Here is a 6,000-nt window from a genome sequence, read left to right on the forward strand (position 1 = left end):
GTAGAAAATGCAGAAGTTACTCCGTGTGCATTCCATTTCCGTTTGTCCGTATTGCCGTTCCACAAAAAAGTAGTGAATTTACTATTATTGTCCGCAAATGACGGTCCGAGGCCCCATTCAAGTCAATGCGGATCCATACTGTAGAAATGCAATGCCCAGCCCATATTGCTCATGTGTTTGGTGATTAATAACCGTTTCTGTATACAATCCACAAAAAACTGATCAAATACGGAAACCATACGGATATGTTTTGTGCAATAACGGAACAGAAGAGGACTTAAATCAGAGAGAAAAAAAACTCAGATACGGAACAACGGATCAGTGAAAAACGGATCGCAAAACAACAACGGTCGTGTTCGTGAGCCCTTATGCTGTTAAAATAATTATCAGGGATCATAATAGTTATAAATCTGTTCACATTTACTGACTGTATGAATTTATATACTCATTCTATTCACGGCAGCCGTATATTTGATGGACTAATAGTCAATGCAATATGACTACACTTATTTCCAGGGGTCTATCTTATATGAGTGAATTGTGCTGCAGTATTTGGATGCCCTATTACATTTTTACCACTGCTCATGCCTGTTGTGTTTTATGTATCTTCCTGGTCAGTACTGTAGGTCCTGTATATAAAATAAATTGGAAGTCAGAGGATGCTCCGTCCAGCTGGAGATGGCAGATGATCTGTACAGAGCAAGCACGGAGCCTGTTGTCATACCTCTACTCCAGGGACATGCTGACATAGCAGGCAGCGGACTATACACACAATGCACGGCATGTATTTCACATTCTCTGCTTGTTCCAATGTATTTTCTGATGAAAATATGATACATAATGGCTTATAATATATGTGCATTTATGTATAATGTACGTATATATGAGTCATGACAATAAGAGTAAACACATAGTCCATATATATGATAACATATTCCATATTGGACATAGTTTACGTTTATAAGAACCTATACAAAAGTCTGATGATAGGCCTGAAATAACCACACTGCGAACTGATGTGCTGAATTACTAACTAACATTTCAGTGTGTACTATATATATACCGTATATATATATATATATATATATACACACACACACACACACACACACCATATACCGGTATATATCTATCTATAGGAATGTACATGCACACATTTTTATGATTCTGGCCCATTATGTCATAGTTATGCTCAGTAAATTGCCCTATAAGCGAGATATTAATTTCATAACAGTAGAGAAACCATTACAAATAATAAAGAGATGTGCCATGAAGCATTTTTTTTTCCAGCTTTATTATAATCCACCCAGTAGTCTGATTTGTAATATGATTTATTATTTTTTTTTTAATCTCAACATGCAGGTCAAGTAGTCTTCCTTGCCTTGAGATGGGAGATCGGATAGTTAACCACTTTCCAGGCTGATTAATGTCAAGCTGTATGAAGCATGTTCTAAATATGCCTATACTGAAGTGCTTCCTTTTCCAACCTAATCACCTGTCTCTGTCATCGCAATAAAAAATCCTTTTGGGTTGTACGTGCCTATAAACAAGTATGGCGTGGTTATTTCCATAATAATATTGTGATTCTATGTATTCTTATTGAACGGACTGGTAAGTACAATGTTATCGTTAGGTTATAGTCGGCATCCAAGTACAGTATATACATCTGGGGTCTTAGATGTGTCAAATTCGCACCTAAAATTACCTTTCTGAAAGGGTGTACATGCAAATATCCTTGGATGGAACAGAAATTGCCTTCTGTGGAAATATACTCTCATCATGCACATTATCATACACATCTGGTAAGTGCTCCTATTAATTGAGCAGGTTCCTGTAGGTTAGAAGTGGAGCCAAAGACGTAACACACTGATTGATAGATACAGTCAGCATCTCACCGGGGACATCCCATGCAGACATATCGATAACATAGTAGTGATGTCATTGAACAAAATAAATATAAAAATTCTAGGTTCCAATAATTTATTAAAACATTTACAAATACACAATTTCCTCCCAGTGGAAAAGTAAATTCATCCTCCGGCAGGCATTTCTTAGGGTGCTTTCACATGTGGCATGCACACAACTGTATGTATTTTGTGGTCCGCAAAAAATATGGATGACGTCCATGTGCATTCTGTATTTTGCGGAGCGGAACAGCAGGCCCCTAATAGAACAATACTATCCTTGTCCGTAATGCGGACAATAATAGGACATGTTCTTTTTTTTGCGGAACGGAAATAAAGGACATAAGGAAACAGAATGCACACGCAGTAACTTCCATTTTTTGCGGACCCATTGAAATGAATGGTTCCGTACACAGTCTGCAAAAAAAATGGAACGGACACGGAAAGAAAATACGTTTGTGTGCATGAGGCCTTAATGGAGCTTGTAGAAATCCATGTGCTTTCTGCCCCATTCAAATTTTTAGGAATTTTCTGCCATAAAATCTGCCGGGTGTGAAGGCACCCTTACAGGGAATCATCAGCAATTCCTCCGCATGTGATCCGTTGCTAGCGGTAATCCCCAGCAAAAATGCATACAATGGAGGATGTCGGCAGGAATTGCTCCCCCGGTTATAAACACGCTACAGCGTTTGGGGTTTTGGAGCATTTCCTCCCATTTAGGCCACTTTATTTTAGTGATTTTTCTTTATATGTATGGAATGTGCCATTGCGTACTGCTGGTAACATTCTGTTGCACCTGGTAGCCTGTGTCACATGGCCTGTTACAGGTGGGGCTTACAGCCCTATTCCTTCTCCCACTGTATTAGTGATCTCACTATGGAGGTATGTGGGAGCTTGGCTGTAAGTTGTATCTTAGCACCTCTCAGACAGTGTTCACACCCCATAGGGAGTCTAGTGGTAGGACCCATGCCACACTGAGATACCTTGACGGTGGTGCAAAAGGGCTCCGATGTGTTCCTGACTAGTGATGAGCGTCAGGGGCTATATTCGAATTCGCTATATTTCACGAATATTTTGTAGAATATTCATCATATATTAGCGAACTTTGAGAATTCAAGATTATTTTATTGAATGCGAAAAATCGGCAATGTAAAAATCGTGTAATGCGAATTCGTAACGTGAAATACAGACGTGGGTCACTTTGGCTACATTTTTCAAGCTGCTAGAAGTTTCCTGAGACTGGAGAAAATGGTTGGCACGGCAGAACATTAGAATAGCTTTATATGCAGATAGAGTCAAGTGCTCCAATATATTTGCGATTGCGCTAATCGGCAGTGATTAGAATATTTTTTCGCACTACGTGTAACTTCACATTTTAGCAGGTCTGACTACAGATTACCGATTGGTGCACTAAGTAATGTTGTGAACTTGACATTGCTTCCTTCTCATTGGCCCACAAGCAAGAAGCAGAGAGGAATCATGTGTTCAGATGGAAAAAAATGCTGAATATTCGATATAACGAATTCATAGCACTATATGCTAAATATTCACAAATTTTCGAAGTGGCGATATTCGTGATAACAATTTGCTATTCGAATATTCGTGCTCAACACTATGCCTGACTGGAATACATTAACATCAGCCTGAGGGATTGGCCAGTATTGTCAGTTGCTTATCATTGTGGTGCCCCTTTTCCAGTGATTTAGCCTTATATGTAGACTTTGATTTGGATTTAGAGGGGTTTTCTCTCTTCAGCAAATTGCATTTATCATGTAGACTAGGGAAGCCCAATCTGCGGCCATCCAGCTGTTGCAAAACTACAACTCCCAACATGCCCTGATAGGTTGGACATCCCTGAAGTAGACAAAGTGAATACAAGGCACTTAGTAATGTAATGTGATTGTCCATATTTCCTCCTTTGCTGTCTTCATTCATTCATTTTAGCATCACATTCTACACTGCTTGTTTCCAAGGGTTCCAACCACCATGCAATCTAGCAGAGGAAAAAGCACCGGCCTCTCTGGTGCCTGGGACCATGGGTGCGCAATGGCGTACCGCCAATAGAGGCAGGGTATGCGGCTGCTATGGGGCCCATGGGAGGGGGGGGGCCCGGAGTGGATGTAAGGCACCGCCCCCTAATTACACTATTACAACAATGGCTGCTGTGGTGCAGCCAGCGCTACTGTCTTGAGTCCCTGTCTGGGGCTCCGACGGGCAATGCTTTCCTTGTGCTCAGGGCTCCCTCCACCTTACATGCTTTGAGCACGTCCCTGCGCCAGCTCCAGCACTCCGGCAGTAACCTCCTGACACAGAACTAAGTGGGCGGGGTTTGGGAGTCAGGACCTGCTGCGCAGCCACAAACAGATAATGTGAGTAACTGTATGTGAATTGTGAAAAAAAGGTCATCATGGGGAGCGGGGGGAACTTGGGCTGTTGTTAGCCAGGGGGGGGGGGGGGGCTCAGGGGTTGGGACCGTACCGGGAGCTGGTTGGATTCTGCCTGGGGCAGCAGCAAGAAGTGCTTGCTGCTGATGCTTATTATATAGAGGACAGTGTGCCCCAGTGTCCCTATGCCTGGGACAAACTAAGCAGGGTAGGGGGGACGCACATTGTCCTATATAAAAGCATCAGCAGCGTGTATATGTAGTATATATATATATGATGCACCCCCATGTATTTCTAGCATATACTGTATATAAACACATATATTTACATATATATATATATATATATATAACAATACATAGGGGGCATTAAATATAGTGCAGAAGAGATCATTGAATATACTAGGGGGAGGGGGGAATTATATATACTAAATAGGGAGCCATAGTATATACTAAGGGTAGAGGGGGGTGCATTATAAATATTATAGAGGGGGCCATTGTATATACTATGGGGGAGGACAAGCATTCTATATACTACAGAGGGGGTCATTCTATATACTATAAATACAGAAGGTGCATTATACTATAAGGGTGTGTGTGACAGCATTTTACATACTATCACTACAGGGGGCATTATCCTACAGGGGGCATTATACATCTGGACACTGCAGGGGGTGCATTATATGTAGTGGCACTACAGGGGGTATTATAATACAGGGGGTCATTATAACTGCCGTGGACACTGTGGCAGGGCTGTATAAATACTGGGGCACCATAGGGGCTTTATGACTACTGTGGGCTCTATAGGGGTGCCTTGTAGAGGTACCTTGCTACTGTTGGGGCACTGTAGGGGCATATATTTCTACTACTGGCTGTATAGGGGAATGTTTAATATTGTGGTTACTGTGTGGACATTATTATTGACCACAATATGGAGGGCATTACTACTAACGGGGTTGCTATTTAGGGTACTGTAGGGGGCACAGTTACTACTGGGGGCAGTCTGGGAGCACTATTACTATGGGATCAACTATCTGTATGGCACTGTCATTTCTGCAGTATAGCATTTGGGGCACTGGGATCACAGCGGGCACAGTATTGGGGTAGCAGGATGACAATGTTGGGGCACCAGGCGAAGGAGGATGATGCTAGAAAAGAGAGGCATCTAAGTTGTTTGTTTCAAACTCTGCAGAGATGAGGCATGGCGGAAATAATTTGTCATGGCGGTCTGGTCCGAAGGGAGAAGATGACAAAAGAGAACGTCTACATCGATGAGACATCATCAGATGTAAGAAGTATGTGCGCTGTATGTAATGTCCATCCACACATGTCTTTAACAGTAGAGCTGGGGGAGGGGTTGGATTCAGAATATAGATAGATAGATAATAGATAGATAGATAATAGATAGATAAAATTTGTTACAAATGTTGTACTTTATATTTGTGCGGCGGGGGGTGGGTTGTGGCTAGGATGGCCAGACGTCCGGTTTTATGCCGGACAGTCTGGTTTTTAGACTCATGGTCCTCCGTCTGAAGCAAGGCCAGGACGGACAGTCAGAAGTCCTCCTTTGTTGTTAGACGGCGGGTCTGCTCACTTGGTCACTTTAAGGAGGCAGGGACCGGCCCCGGCGGCAGCATGTTTGGATCTGCGTGCTTACATGACGTCGACGTTATATCAGCGCGCACGCTGCATCGGCCAATTGTGCAGGCGGGA

This window comes from Bufo gargarizans, chromosome 4, assembly GCF_014858855.1.
Source record: "Bufo gargarizans isolate SCDJY-AF-19 chromosome 4, ASM1485885v1, whole genome shotgun sequence".
Taxonomy (NCBI): domain Eukaryota; kingdom Metazoa; phylum Chordata; class Amphibia; order Anura; family Bufonidae; genus Bufo; species Bufo gargarizans.